This window comes from Orycteropus afer, unplaced genomic scaffold (genome assembly GCF_000298275.1).
Source record: "Orycteropus afer afer isolate SDZICR_OR568_19922 unplaced genomic scaffold, OryAfe1.0 scaffold00112, whole genome shotgun sequence".
In the NCBI taxonomy this organism is placed as follows: domain Eukaryota; kingdom Metazoa; phylum Chordata; class Mammalia; order Tubulidentata; family Orycteropodidae; genus Orycteropus; species Orycteropus afer.
The window spans coordinates 166,510-180,005 of NW_006921699.1; the positions used below are offsets into that span (position 1 = coordinate 166,510).

General features: G+C 40.0%; 1 pseudogene; it reads left to right on the top strand.

Moving 5' to 3' along the window:
* Positions 1-12,392: 12,392 nt before the first annotated feature.
* On the top strand, positions 12,393-13,133 carry LOC103199484 (annotated as a pseudogene).
* The last annotated feature ends 363 nt before the right edge of the window (positions 13,134-13,496 follow it).

Here is a 13,496-nt window from a genome sequence, read left to right on the forward strand (position 1 = left end):
TCAAGTTTGATTAGTCATAAAGGTGCTGATGACTCTGCTTCCATTAGTAAAGAGGCTGCTGTAAAATTGTAAATAAGGAGCCAAGGATCCAAATAGCCCTGTTTTGGGGGTGAAGGACTTAATGAAAGTTCCCACAGGAGGTATCACCCAATAGCTTGAGAACCTCATTTATTATCAGATTCACTTAGGGAGTGTATTGGAGATTCATCTCCATCTCACTCTCATAATGGGAAAGGATGTCTCAGACAAGAAAACAGCATGTGTGCAGACAGCTAACCAATTCAGAGACCTGAAAGCAATTTTGGGGGTAGAGTGTGAGGTGGAGGAATAAGGGAAGAAGAGATTAAATAGGTAACTCTGAAGCAGATAATTAAGCATCATGAGAATTATGTGAAAAACTTGATACTTTTCCCTGAGGAAATTAAAGTGGGCAACTGCTGAAAAGTTTTGAGCAGAGGGAAGAATATGATCAGATTTACATTTCTGTGACTTTGACATCAGCCCATTTTTCATGGATGCTGAAGGAAAAAGAGTGCTTTGGCTTACTGGTTGTCTACACCTTCCTTTTCCTCTCTGACACATCAGTTTATGGGAGCTAGAAAATTCATCCTAGAGAATTACCTTGATTCCTTTTTCTCCTACTTTATACTCCCTGCAATAAGCTACATGTCCTACACATTATAGCTAAGTTAATGGAGGGAGATGCAGCTTTGTTATAATTTCTTCTATTTTGGTGTATTTTTTTTAAGTTCATGAGAAATTATTATAATTTCTGAGCATTTTTTAACCTAATGTGAATACTTTGGATGTTAATAGTTTAAAAAGCAGATTAGTAAATGCTAGACTGGTAAGGCAAATGAGAATTCTTATTCTGAATTGTTCATAGACAGCTGCTTTTGTTTGTGTTAAGAATTTTATTTTATTTTTCCTCTAAGTATAGGCCTATTATATACAATTTTACTAAATTTCTTCTCCATCAGTCAGATTCCAGCTTGGTTTAAATAATATCTGTTGGCAGTCACTTGGAATATTTCAACTTTAAATATAGAAAAACTCATAAATGAGATTCTCTTTAATGGAATAAAAAAAAAAAAGTATCTACATATAAAGCTATGTTTTCAAATGTATCTTGGATATTGTCAGATGGATCTTGGCTGAAAGCAGAGAATACCAGAAAGGTGTTTACCTGTGTTTTATTGACTATGCAAAAGCATTCAGCTGTGTGAATCATAATAAATTATGGATAACATTGCAAAGAATGAGAATGACATCTTTGCTCATGTGGAACCTGTACACAGACCAAGAGGCAGTAGTTTGAACAGAACAAGAGAAAACTGTGTGATTTAAATCATGAAATATGTGCATCTGGGTTGTATTTTTTTTACCATACTTATTCAATCTGTATGCTGAGCAAATAATGCAAGAAGCTGGACCATATAAAGAAGAATGTGGCATCAAGATCGGAGGAAGACTCCTTAACAACCTGCAATATACCGACTGCAAAAATGGCAAGGAGGCCACATGTCCTGACCTCCTCTAACCCTACAAGGGGAAGACAGGATTACTAGCAGTAACCCAAGGCCTATTCCTGCCAAGCCAGACATGCTGCCTCCCCACTCCAGCCCTTGCTTCAACTGTTCCTCCCAAAGTACCCACCACCTCTCTCCTGGGTTCGATAATTCACTGCAGTGGCCACACAGAGTTCACACATTACAGGGTTTATTAGGGAAGCACCACAGGCTACAATTCAAGTTCAGGAAGAACGCTCAGTCTCTCTCCCAGCCCAACGTCCCTCAGCCAACAGTCTCTCACAGTCTCTTTCCCAGCAGTGCTGGTCCCTCGGTGTCTCACTCAGCAATGCGTGTCTCTCGCGTCTCTTTCCCAGCAGCACGTGTCTCTTTCAGGGGCGCGTGTCTCTTTCAGCAGCACGTTTTTTTCAACCAGCAGTCAGAGAGAGTTCTGCCTCCAGGAGGCCTCCTTTTGAGCCCGGAAGGCTGGTCAAAACTAGCCAATCACAGCATCAGAACTCTAAGCACGTGAGAGAGAGTGGGAACTTCCCAGAACATTGTATTGTGCCACGCCCAACAGAAATAACCCAGGACTTTAAAATCAGGATCTCCTCAGTTGCTAATAGCAATTCCCACCTTGGAGTTTACAAAGACTTATGGGTAGAAAAGCCACACTAAGGAATTTACTACACCGCACCAACACAACCTTCCTTGCTGAAAGTGAAGAGGACTTGAAGCACTTACTAATGAAGATCAAAGACTACAGCCTTCCGCATGGATTACACCTTGACATAAAGAAAATAAAATTCCTCACAAATGGATCAGTAAGTAGCATCATAATCAATGGGGAAAAGACTGAAATTGTCAAGGATTTCATTTTACTTGGATCCACAGTCAACATCTATGGAAGCAGCAATCAGGAAATCAGACTTCATATTGCATTGTGGAAATCTGCTCCAAAAGACCTCTTTAAAGTGTTAAAAAAAAAAAAAGCAAAGATGCCACTCTGAGGCAGCAAAAGCTAGACAATGAATAAGGAAGACTGAAGAGGAATTGATGCCTTTGAATTCTGGTGTTGGCAAAGAATCCTAAATACACCATGGACTGCCAGAAGAATGAACAAATGTGTCTTGGAAAAAGTACAGCCAGAATGCTCCTTAGCAGTGAGGATGGAGAGACTTCCTCTCACATCTTTTGGACATGTTATCAGGAGGAACCAGTTCCTGGAAAAGGACATCAGCCTCGGCAAAGTAGGAAGTCACTGAAAAAGAAGACCCTCAACAAGTTGGATCAATGCAGTAACTGCAACAACGGACTCAAACGTAGCAATGATTGTGAGGATGGTGCAGGGTCAGGCAGTATTTCATTCTGTTGTACATAGGGTTGCTATAAGTCAAAGCCGACTTGATGGCACCTAACTACAACATATTTTCAAATATATGATGAATCCAATGCAATCAAGAAAAAGGAAAAAATTACAGTTGTTATGTGGAGTCACAGTATTTCAGACCAGTTTGGCAAGATATGTTTGAATACCCCCCATGGTAGTTTACAAAGATTACATCCCCTTTACAAGTTTTTATAAACAAAATAATTTATATATTCTCCATTTAAATAATCTAACAATAGGTGATCTCTAAAATGTTGTCACATAAAATGAATGTCGAAGGCAATTTTTTCTGTTGACCACATTCAGAAAAAGAGAACCGACATTACAAGACTAAAAATAAAATTAACCTTTATTTGCAAAAGTCAGTGCCTGTTAAAGGTTTACGCAGGGAAAGAAATTTTCTTTTTTGGTTACCAGGGTTGAGAGAAGAGGGGAAGGCAGGGAAAAAAGGTGAGTAGTTAAGAGACAGTTGTTGATATAGGCGAAGGCAAAAGCAATATAACAAAATCATAGCACAATATCACCAAGGAAAAGGAAGACAGAGAGTGGTGTACAAGAGATGCAGAGAATAAAGGTAAATGCTATCACATACACAGTACTGTATTATCAGTAATAGCAAACACTAATCTACAGGTGGATACATAGGTAGACACACAAGAAGATCAGGGAAGGATAGGTGAATGAGAATATACCCACGACCATACATGGGTTTGGCAGATGATATACCTACCTATGTATTTGTATGTGCCATAAAAAATCCCCACATGCAGTATAAAGCTAACAGGGGGCAAAGTTAGGATACCTTCTTAGCCACAACTAAGTACTTTGAGGGAATGAGTCGCTGGGTCTGCAGGCTGGGGACCATGGTCACAGGGGATATCAAGTTCAATTGGTACAACATAGTACATAAAAATATTGTTCTACATCTTACTTCAATGAGTAGCAACTGGGGTCTTAAAAGCTTATGAGTGGCCATCTAAGATGCAACTATTGATCTCTCCTCCTCCAGAGTAAAGAAGAGTAAAGAAAATCAAAGATGTGTGCAAACAGTCCAAAGGACTAATGGACCACATGATCCCCAGCCTGCAGGATCCTGAGACAAGAAGAACTAGATGTGCCCAGCTACCAATGCCAACCACTCAGAAAGGGATCAAAACTGGAGATCCTTGATAGAATGGGAGAAAAAATGTGCCAGAAAATTTTAAAAATATAAAAAAGACCAGGTTTACTTGTTGGATAGAAACTGGTAAAAGCCCTGAGACTTTGGCCGCAAGTCACCCTTTGGGCTTGGAACTGAACTCACTCCAATGCTTAACTCTCAGCCAAACAATAGAAAGGCCTACCAGCCAAACAACTACACCAGGGAAATGCACTCTTTGGAACAATCAACCAGGGAAGATCAGAAGAGCAGCATCAACACAGGAAGAAAGGTGGGGAGACAGGAATGCACAGGCAAGGAGGACACAGGGAAAGGGTAACCACAACGAGGACGTGGGAGAAGAGTTGTCACACTGTGGGAAATTAAATCAATGTCATAAAACAAAATATGAACTACTGAAGGTTAAACAAATCTGTTTTGTAAAATTTCACCCAAATCACAATAAAAAGTTTCCAAAAAAAATTTAATATATAAATAAATAAACAAAAAACTGATTTTAACAGCAAAAAAAGAGAGATATAAATAAATAAACAAAATAAAATAAAACTGGAGGAAAAAAGAGTCACTGCCTGTTGCCCAAAAACGTGCCTACAATTTTTTGATGTTGACTTTCCTGTTGTTGTGGTAATTCTATATATGTCCATTAATCAAAAAAGAATTTTCATATTCGGGCACCCAAACTACACCCCCTGCTTTCCCCAAAGCAAAGGGAGAACTTCACAGATATGACAAATCAAACACATGGAATGCTACCCAGGAGAGCAGTTACAGGAGCGCACAAGGAGTTTGGCAGTGAGGTGTGACAAGGCAAAGTGAAAAAAAAAAAAAAAAAAAGGTCCCTAATACATTTGCTATTTGCCTAAAACCAATCTTCCATATCCTTTAGTACAGAATCAATGTAAAGTTATATGAAAACTGTAGCAGCAAATATCATGTTGAGTTTCATAAGATCTGGGCTGATAGCATGAGAATTATTATTCTCAGAGAAAAAAATTAGAAGTCCCCAAAAGCTGCAACCATCAGCTGAGCTTTGAATGGCCCTTCTCTCTTCCTTATTCATCCTCCCTCATTTATTCATTTTAGAAATATGTGAATCATAAAATTTGTGTTAATAACTTCAAGTTCAAAGTAAGAAACTTGTGATTAGGATTTATGTTGGCAGGAAAAGCAGAGGGGAAAGGAAAGAGGAAGGTGCTCAATGAGATGGACTGACACAGTGGCTGCAGCGATGGGCTCAAGTACAGCAGGGATCGCGGAGCTGGCACAGGACCGGCGGTGTTTGATTCTGCTGTGCATAGGGTCGTTATGAGTCGAAGACGACTCGACAGCACCTAACAACAACAATAACAGAATTTATGTTACAACCACTGGAGCTTAAGAGATTAAAATAAATCCCAGTGCACATGAAGAAAGTGCACTTCCTTCCACAGATACAAAACAGAAATGAGTAGAATGATGTACGTCCCTAACATTTTGGATCACACTGTCTAGTGTACTACAGTCTTAATGTATCCAGGTAGCATAGTGCCTAAGGCACGGGTCTGCTAACCAAAAGGCTGACGGTTCAAACCCACAAGCCACTCCTCGCAAGGAAGGTTGGGCAATCTACTTCCGTAGTGATATTGCCTCAGCAACCCAAGGAGGCGTCGCTATGAGTTAGGTCTGACTCTACAGCACATAATAACAACAACAACAACTCCAGGTTTTGGTGTAAGCTTAGAGTTATGCACAATTCCCTGAACAATAGCTGTAACTCAGCCCCCTTCCTCAAGCCTGATTCTGACCCATTAGAGGGCTATGATACTTCTTTTGGAGACTGCTGATATATGTGATAGAAACAAGTATATAAAGACCTAATTACAATAAAGTGTTAAAACCTCAAGCACACTGTAACCCAAAACAAAGGAATGTCCCTCTTCTAGCCCACGAAAGAACTTTATGCATGCCCCTTTCCTCACTGCTACTCCAGCCCTTATTATGCAAAACCAAGGAATCAGTGAGGGAAGAAAACTAAAAAATCTAAGATGGAGATTCATAATTCATGGAAGTTCTATGCACCTGTGAGAGGCTGAAAGAGTGAGAAGAATGGAAAAATGGCCAATTTAAAAATGGTTTGTGAACAAAGATAAACACTTTTACATATACAATACTGCATTATCAGTGATAACAAACATTAATCTACAGATAAATAGATAGGTAGACAGGCTGAATGATTAGGTATGTCCAGGCAAAAGGGAATATAACCATGACCATATATGACATTTCTACGTATGTATTTTTGTGTGCTATAAAACCAAACAAAACTAAACTCACTGTCATCAAGTCAATTCCAACTCATAGCAACCCCTTTTGAGTTTCCGAGGCAGTAAGTCTTTACAAAAGTAGACTACCCAGTCTTCCTTCCACGGAGTGGTGTATGTTTTATGTTGTTGTTGTTGTTGTTGTTGTTATGTGCAGTTGAGTCAGACTCGACTCATATCAACCCCTCCTTGGGTTTCCAAGGCAGTATCAGTACAGAAGTAGATTGCCCAACCTTCCTTCCGAGGAGTGGCTGGTGGATCTGAACCGCCAGCCTTCTGGTTAGCAGTCAAATACTTTAGGCACCATGCTACCAGAGCTCCTATGTTCTATAAGAACGTCCATATACATAGAACTAACAGGGGGGAAAGTTATGATAATTTCTTAGGCACAGTCAACTAACCTGATGGAGTGAACTGTTGGACTTGCGGTCTCGGGACCATGGTCATGGGGGACATCAAGTTCAACTGGCATAACGTACTACACAAAAACATTGCTCTACATCCTACTTTGGTTAGTAGCCACTGGGGTCTTAAAAGCTTGCAAGTGGCCATCTAGATGCAACAATGGGTCTCTCCTCATCCAAAGCAAAGAAGAATGAAGAAAACCAAAGACATACAGAAACAATTAGTCCAAGGCACCAGTGGACCACACAAACTTCAGCCTTTATGACCATGAGGCAAGAAGAATTAGATGGTGTCCAGCTACCACTGTCAACCACTTGGAAAGGGATCAGTGCAGGAGATCCTGGATAAAGTGGAAGAACAATGTGGAACAAAACTCAAAAATCACAAAAAAAAGACCAGGTTTGCTGATCTGATAGAGCCTGGTGAGACCCCCGAGACCAGGGCCCCTAGTTACGCTTCAGGCTTGCAATTGAATTCACCCCCATGGCTTCCAGGCAAACATTGGACAGGCATATAGGGTGAACATTTATACCAGGTAGGTATACTCCTTAGAATGATCAATGATGGAAAAACAGAAGGGCAGTATTTGCACAGAGAGGTAACTCAGGGGGCAGGAATGCATAGGAAAGAAAGTCACAGGGAAGAAGTGGGAAAAGAGCTGTTACATTGTGGGGATTGCAGTCAGTGTCATGAAACAAAATGTGTTTGAACCCTTGTGTGGAAAATGAGTTTGCTCTGTAAACTTTCACCCAAAGCACAATAAAAATTTTAAAAAATAAAAAGTCATCTTGTGAATTTTGAATTGGATCTCCTTTAATGTACTTTGAAAGACATAAGTAAAGATTTGAATTAATTTTAATTACTTTTGGCTGGCTGACTCTTTCTTTAAACGTGATAGCATGCTGTGGCTGGGTAACATGGAATCTGTGAATTATTCAAGGCACAGAGAACTGTGCATGAAAGATATCTAGGATATCACCAGGGAAAAGGATTGAGAGGGAAAGTCAAGAGGGACACATCAGGCTAGTCAGCATGAGCAGCAGTGAAGGCAAAGAATGAAAAGATGTGACTCAGCTTCAAGGGTCATGGCTCAAGCCAGACACAGACAAAGAGAAGGAAAATAACAAGTAAAAAAGCCTAGCAACAATCAGACAACATTCTTTTCCCTACCTTCTATCTAGAAACGTACATGTTTGCTTAAGTGCATGTGTTCTGGAGCCCTCCCAGGTTAGGAAAAAGCAAAATCACCTACAAGGATGGATAGTGGCACCCTTAGGTAAAGGTGGGATGAATCTACACATATTTAATTGCCCTAATGTGTTTTGGGAGCTCTAGTAGCATAGTGCCTAAGGCACTTGACTGCTAACCAGAAGCCTGGAGGTTCAAACCCACCAGCCACTCCTCGGAAGAAAGGTTGGGCAATCTACTTCCATAGTGATACTGTCTCGGAAACCCAAGGAGGGATTGCTATGAGTCAGGGCCGACTCGTTGGTACATAAAAACAACAACAACAAATGTGTTTTAACTAAAGCATTTATAAGCCTAAGAAGATATAGTCAGATTCTATTCTTTCTCTAAAAAAATGACCACTCTCTGTAAACTTTTCCTGGCCTCTTAAGAGAAGTCAGAAGAAGCGAAAGTTCTGTCCCTAGAGAAAGCTAAAACTTCTAAACTAGGACCCTGGGCAACAGTCCCAGCTATATTTAATGGTACCAAGAAACTAAGATAATTGTTGTCCTCCTCCTCCTCCTCCCCTATCTCTGGCTGTTTTTCCAGCCTTGAGCCTCTCTGAAAGCCAGTTTTCCCTTTTTCGTTTTTGAGCAACAACATTTAACTCATTTGTTATTTTGCCATTTATCAACTGTTGAATTAGTCCATTTTTCCCCTCTGTGATTTTTGCTCCAGGTCTCTACTCAATTTAAGATTCTGTTCTTCTAATCTACATTTATATATTTCACATGCATAACTTTTAGCCACATTTTAATCTACACCCAATCACCCAAACCAGAAACCTGGGGATGATTCCTGCCCTGCCTCTCTGGTACTGGACTTTGAGTCATGGGAATTTAACCTGCTAAGTAGCTCAGACTGACTCCCCTATTACCCACTAGCATAGTTTAGGCCTTCATAATCTCTGGTCTGGATAGCTGCTATACACCATCACTCAGTGCTTTAAAAAAAAAAAAAAAAAAAACTCAATCATGTCACTTCCCAGATTTATATCCTATCACATCCCTCCCCCACTCTGCTGGGGTTAATTAAGCATGACCGACAATGTCCTTTCGGCCTGGTCGCTGTTGACTATCCCTGTATCGTCTCCTCCCTCTCTTACACTCACTTCCCTGTAATACAGAACCTCTGGAAATTCTTCAAATGCATGGTACTGCTTCCTAGGTCCACACCACTGCACATGCTCTTCCCACTACCTGAGATGCCCTACCCCTTTGGTCTACCTTCAGGTCACAATTTGAAACTGTCCCTAATTACTCAATTCCCTCCTGAACTCCTCTTGCTCCTGATCTACTCCAGCACTACAGTACTTATTGTCCAGCATTGTAATTGTCTGGCTTTGAACCTGTGTTCTTGCACTATGATATCCATAAGAGCAAGGATTTAATCAGCACAGTGCTTGGCACATAGGCTGAATGTGGGAATAATCGAAACAGAAAAGACATCATTTAGAACACAGACAGGTAGTTTTGTCACAGGCTCACTCACAGTTCAGAGTGCCCCAGAAGTGAGCAGTGACACATCAGAGGTGATATCTTCAGGTTGTCCTGATCTTTCAGGAACAAAATCTAGGTAGATGATCTCTGACATAAAGTTCTATTTAGTTCTTTTCAAATGTGCTAAAGCACTTTTATGGTCTCTTGTTCCTTCTCATATTTTCAAGCCATCTTTTTATTTTATCCCCCTCTTTGAAACATAAAAATGTATATCTCATCTCCTATCCCTGATACATCTCTCAAAATAGAAGCTCTCAATCACCAGGGGTGGACAGATCCTTTCAGGCTGAAACCATTTCCAAGATTTCTTCTTTCATTTTGTTTTGGCTTTTATGGATTCTTTACTTTCTTATAACTCAGAAATCCACTTAATATGGTGGTTATGTATTATTTAATCAAAGTAAATAAACAAATAAATACCAAACTCACTGCCATTGAGTCGATTTGACTCATAGCAAACAGGTTTCCGAAGCGGTATCTCTACAGAAGTAGATTGCCCAATCTTCCTTCCAACGGTCCTTAGGATACGTAATCAATAAACTTACTGGAAACACTGCTGTTGAGCAGAGATTCCAAATCCTGGCAAACCCGCATGTTTCTGATGTAGTACAGTTGTACTCCATAAGATTTTCTTTTCTTTTTTAACTTTTTATTGTGATTTGGGTGAAATTTTACAAAGCAGATTCGTTTCACACTCAACAATTCATACACATTTGAGTTTGTGACACTGATTACAATCAATAAGGTTTTCAATAGTGTACTCTTATGGAAGTAGATCGCTAGACCTTTCTGTTATTCATCAAACACAAACAATTTGTACCACCCAGGGACCTTAATCAATAAGCTTACACTCCGTTGATCCTTGTAACAGACCCAGAACATCTCAATCACAGAATGGGGACAGGCTGAGACAACCTTACTCTCTAATTCTTCTGGCCCAAGTGATTGATCCAGGCTGAACATGTTTCCTAAGTAGCGACAATCAGAATCTTTCCCAGCATTATTCTAAGTGCAACCACAGGGGAAGTTTTTGGTCTCCTTGGTTTTGAGCTATAAAGATGTGATGTCAGGATTTCCATCACCTTTTTTTTTTTTTCACTGCCATGGAGCAAATAGCTTGTTGGCTAGGAGAGAAATTGAAGCCAAGTAGAGATCAGCAAAGATAAGAGATAGGTTGAGAAAGGAGAGAGGGATACAAAAGGCATTTTAGTGGCATCAAGTCTCCAGTTCCTATCCCTGAGATACTTGGAGTAACATGAATTCCAGCAGCTCTTCCTTTGATTCTGTGACAAACTCCAGTATCTTTTCAATAAATTGGTTAAGTTACTACAAGTGGGCATCCTTTGAGAACACAGGGCCCCAGCACTGTGGGATACTGAGAAGACAGTCTTCAACCACACTATTACCAGTGTGACTTTATCGAGGACTAGCTCCTGGTGAAAATGACAAAAATAACAATCTATTAATTCCTCTAATCCCAAAGGAATGACTACAATGAACTGAAAGGTAATCAGGCTAAGAATTTAGGGCAAGAGAGATTAAGCTCTAAGCCTTGCAGAGGACACTCAATTCAGAAGTAAAATCAAACTTAACTGAGATGAGACAGTTTTTAGTGCCATCAAAGACAAAAGTAAAGCTGAAGTCTCAAAGTCCGTCAATCCAGAGTATTTGCCAACACCCATTCATTCCAATCAACATTTAGGATATAAATGTTTCTTGTCTACTATTTGTCTGTCAATTTCTCATATGATGATGGCTTATGTGTTGCTGCGATGCTGTGTCACCCATGTGGACAATTTTCAGCAGAATTTCCAGACTAAGACAAACTAGGAAGAAAGACCTGGTGATCTAGTTATGAAAAAACTGGCCAGGGAAAACCTTATGAATAGCAGTAGAACATTACTTAATATAGTGCTGGAAAATGAGCCACTCAGGTTTGAAGGTACTCATAACATGAATGGGGAAGAGCTGCCTCCTCAAAGTAGAGTCTACCTTAATGATGTGAATGGATTAAAGCTTTCAGGACCTTCACTTGCTGATGTGACATGACTCAAAATTAGAAGAAACAACTGCAAACATCTATTAATAATCAAAAAGTGGAATAGACAAAGTATGAATCTAGGAAAATTGCAAATCATCAAAAATCAAATGGAATGCAGGAAGGTCAATATCCTAGGCATTAGTGAGCTAAAAAGAACTGTCTTGGCCATTTTGAATCACATAATCATATGGTCTACTATGCTGAGAATGACAAATTGTGGAAGAAGTGTGATATTAATCCTCAAAAAGAACATTTCAAGATCTATTTTGAAGTACAGCACTGTCAGTGACAGGATAATATCCATACATCTACAAGGATTATCAGTTGATACAACTATTATTCAAATTTACTCATCAACCACTAATGCCAAAGAAGAAGAAATTGAAGATTTTTACAAACTTCTGCAGTCTGAGATTAATCAATCATGCAATCAAGTCACATTGACAATTTAAAAAATTTAAAAAAAAAGACATTAATAATTACTGGTGATTGGGATGTGAAAGTTGGAAACAAAGAAGAAAGATCAGTGGTTGGAAAATATGGTCTTGGTGATAGGAACAATGCCAAAGATTGTATGATAGAATTTTGCAAGATCAATGACTTATTCATTGCAAATAATTTTTTTCAACAACATAAAGGTAACTATACACCTGGACCTCACCAGATGGAATGCACAGGAATCAAATTGTTCTGAGCTGACTGCTGACAAATGACCTTCCTGTGTCTTTGGAAAGAAACAGTAGAGAATATGAGTATATCTCATATGAGAATATGAGTGTATCCAGTCTAGTTGCAAGACAGGTATGCCCAGGGGTGGCTTCCAGCCTCATGAGAGGCATGGTGGATAGTAGGAACAGGGCTAGGACGTTGTGGCATCCAAACGGCCCCAATTCTGGGCTGGAAGCAAGGATGCAGGCTGTAGATTCATAGTGGTGCTGAAATGGGCCAGTGTGGAGACAGTCAAGGTTGTTGTTGTTGTTGTTGTTTTGCCATCAAGTCGGCCCCGACTCATAGCGACCCCTCCTTGGGTTTCCGAGGCAGTATCACTACGGAAGTAGGATTGCCCAACAGTCAAGGTAGAGAAGACATATGAATGACTCAGCCACAACAAGCAGAAGTCTATGTTGTTGAATGGATGAGACCGTAGGCCAGTTAGACCAGCCATTGCCCACCAGAGTTTAAAGATGCTGATGGACAGTCCCCTGAATTGAGTTGGCATCTCAATTCATGTGCTGTTGGAAGTGTATCCCGGATACAAATTCCCAGAACCTTTGACCATTTCTGTGGCCTCGTGATTCCAATATTACACAAACTCAGTGTTTGAGTAGCTGATGGCCCCCAGAAGCTATTGAAAGTAATTAAGAATCCAGTGTCAGATCACTTCCCAATTGGATGGAAAATTCTTTTTCCATCCCAGTTGTTGTGATGTATGAGAGATGGTGCCCAGAAATTACCCTATTATTTTTTGTGAGGCCCTTTGCCCATATCAAGGACAATGTGGAGTCTACAGAGAAGATTGTCTCCAAAGCAGCTACCTCCTTTTTGCTGCTCTCACTTGTGCAAAACTAACCATAACCTTTGAAAAAGTATTGGGGGTCATTTGACAGGAAAGACCTTTATTCCAAACCACAAATACTGTCAACATCCCAGGACTGTTCTGAGCTGACTGATGACAGATGATCTTCCTGTGTCAAAAATATAGAGTTTGAGGAAGCCAGGGCTGTACATTCACTATTATTTTATACTAGACATACAATTCTTGCCCCTCTCAAAAAAAGATGATGACTATATCCCACTTGAATTTAGACGCCCTCTCAAGAATAAATTTGACTCAAGACTACCAAGCATAATTCAAAATGCACCAACAGCGGAAGAGAAGCCAGATGATTGGGACCTTCTAAAAATTAAATGTTTATGTGCTTCCAAAGACTTCTCCAAAAGAGTCAAAAGAGAACCTACAGATTGGG